Below are 3,030 nucleotides of genomic sequence, written 5' to 3' on the forward strand. Positions count from 1 at the left end.
GGAGCTCAGCCAAGGGTCCCTCCTGGGGCGGGGCCATGTGATGGGGCTTTGGGGACCATGGGTGTTCATGGGAGGACACAGCCAGAGTATAAGCTGGGCTGAGGGGTTGCATCGCAGATCTGGGGCTCCTCAGTGTCCCCATGGGACATGTAATCGGATAAAGAACAGGCCTGGGGCGGGGGGTTGGGTCACACAGTATACCCAAACTGAAAGCACAGGGGAAGCATAGGTCCCGACAGGATTTGGCTTGAATATCTGGAAGAAGTTCAGGCTGGGTGCCCAGGCTGAGGAGGAGAGCTCAAGTGCCACCGTAGTCGGGAAGGACAGTGAGAAGGTTCTATGGGCAAGTGACTAAATCTAATTTGAAGTGGGGGTTGTTGGCCAAACCCCCCCAACTCGATTCCCCAGCCCAGGTATCCACAGGAGCGGCAAACCGTGCATTTACCACATCCCTCGCACTAAGCTACCTGCATGCCAGTCACAAAACTGAAAGACAGGTCCAGGGAAGACCAAAGACCCCACCCCCAACCACCCAGCAAGGCACCAAACGGGCTTGAACCCAGGTGTGCTGGCCCACCGGGCCAATAACCTGAGGGCCATGGGGAGGGGACACGGTCTGGCCTGTGGTGAGCAGGGGCCCCAGGACTCCTCTCCAGCTGGGGCTGCAGCAGCCGGACTCCAAAGGGTCACCAGGGTCAGGCCTGGGAGCCCTGGATCCTGTGTGGGTGGCAGTGAGGAGGGCAGTGAGGACGCAGACTGTCATCCTGCACGTGGCCCACTTGCCCCTGGTCCAGCATGTGCGTACCACCACTGAGGGTCCCTGTGCCCGAATCCCGCTAGAATCTCCATTCCGTGAAGGTCTTTGGGTATGTCGTCTACTGCTGTGTCCCAAAGCCAAGAACAGCATGGGCACACGTGGGATCTGCACAGGGATGCTTGAGCCAACGCCTCCCACCGATACACAGGGCTCTTTGTGTTCGGCCCTTCCCAACCCTTCTCCAGCTCCCTCCCCTTAACCTTGGACACACAGCTACTCCACAGTCCTGAAAACTCCTCCTGAGGCCCACTTGTAGTGACTGGGCTTCCTCCCCCTTGACAACAGGCCCTGGCCCCTTGCTGGGAGGGGCAGGAATGCTCCTCTCTCCTTAACCGCTCCCACCCCCCCACCGCCCCTGGTGTATGGCCTGGCTCTGAAAAACTCTGCAGTGAGCTGACAGGAATCTCGATTTCAGTTGCTTATCTCGTTGGGAAGTTACATGATACCAGTTGAAACACAGCCACCCCAGGCAGTGTGCTTTGGAAGGGGCAGGGGAGGGAAGGGGACCTGTGGAGTTCGGCCCTTGACTGTCTTCTGTGATTCCACAGCCGTCATGCGGGGGAGGAAGCTAGGGACAGGCAAGTCACAAGCTTGCTGCTTAGAGAACTCAGGAAGGGGCACCATCCCGGCTGCAGCATGTGGAGAGTCAGAGAGAGGTTTTCCTGGGGCTTGGTCTCCTGGGAATACTGAGCTCTGTCCCTGAAGGTCCTACTGAGGTTAGCTTAGATTTTCTGGACACTGAAACAAACCAAGCTTCCACTTAAATTCTAAGTGTGACACCTGGATGGCTCAGTCTGTTAAGCGTCCGACTCTTGATTTAGGTGCGGATTTGTGAGTTTGAGCCCCACACTGGGCCCCTCACTGACACTGCAGAGCCTGCTTGGGATTCCACCCCCCCCCCCCCAAACGCTATGTCTCTCCCAAAACAAAACACAAAACAAAACAAAACCCAACTCTACCCTATCTGGAGGCAGAATTGAGCCACAGCCAAGTACTCTTCCTGAATCTCTTAGCCGACATGCCTGGTTTTTCTCGTCTCTTGCATGACCAGTGCCTCCTCAGGTTCCCCAAGTGCCCCCTGAACACGACGAGTCTTTAGGGCTCTGCCCTCAGCATCCTGGCTCCCCATTCCACAGCCTCCCTTGTGCTTCGGCCGCAAGTGAACATTTTACTGCATGTTCTGCTGCCTCCGAACATCTAGGCGGCATAGGGGCCTCCAGTTTCGTGACCTCTGGTTGGGTGACCTCAAGCTGTCCAAAGGGAACTCAACGGTCGAGACTGGACCTAGGAAGCTCTTTTGTGAATGGTGGTGGCGGCAGCGGGGCGGGTGTGTTTAGAGGCCCCTGTGGAGCAACACTGGCTTCCCAGGTTTAGGGGTCTTCCTGTCAGGCACTAGCCTGAGCGCGCCGTGGGTGGTATCTCACTTCGTCCCCCTTCACCGAGAAGGAAACCGAGGCTCACAGAAGTAATGTGACCAAGTCACGCTGTAAGTGCCCAGGCCGTGTCTCCACCCAGGTCGGTCCCACCAAAACTGGAGCTTTTGACCACGAAGCCTTGAGAGGACCCGCGGAAGCAGACAAGTTGCAAAGAGAATTGCGGCGGATGGGAGGAGGGGAGGTAAGAGGGCTGGGGAGACCCTGGGAGGGCGCCACGGAGGTCTGCGGGCCCCATGGAGACGGAGGGACCAGGGCCTAGTCGGGCGCTCCTCCAGACAGCCGCGGAAGCAACCACAGCACCACACCTGGGCCTGCAACGCATAGCCTGAAGTTCAGAGACCGGCGGGGTGGAAGTCCCGCCCCTTCCTCCAGCTCAGGGCATTCTGGGAGCAGCAGCGCAGTCCTCTCCTGGAAGGTTTCCTTCCGTCACTCCGAGCCAGACCCGACACGCAGCGCCGCCCGTGGCGCGGGTCTTGGCATTCTCCAGCGGTGCTGGCGGGCGGGGAGGCCCGGGAAGTCGGCGGGCCCCTGGACGGAGACGGTCGCAGCGGCTGTTGGCCAACACCCGAGGACTACAACTCCCGGCCTGCGTCGCGCACCGGCCACCTCCCCGAGCTTCCGTCCTGGCGGTGCCGCGCGGCCCTGTGGGAGCGGTAGTCCGCTCGCGCGATTCACAGCGCCGCGTGCGCCCCGGGCGCGCCGTAGCCGCGGGGCCCCGGCCGGGCGCTACGCTACGGAGGCGGCGTAGGGCGGGCGCCGGACGCGGGCCGGGTCGGG

The sequence above is a fragment of the Acinonyx jubatus genome, chromosome E3 (assembly GCF_027475565.1).
Source record: "Acinonyx jubatus isolate Ajub_Pintada_27869175 chromosome E3, VMU_Ajub_asm_v1.0, whole genome shotgun sequence".
Classification (NCBI taxonomy): domain Eukaryota; kingdom Metazoa; phylum Chordata; class Mammalia; order Carnivora; family Felidae; genus Acinonyx; species Acinonyx jubatus.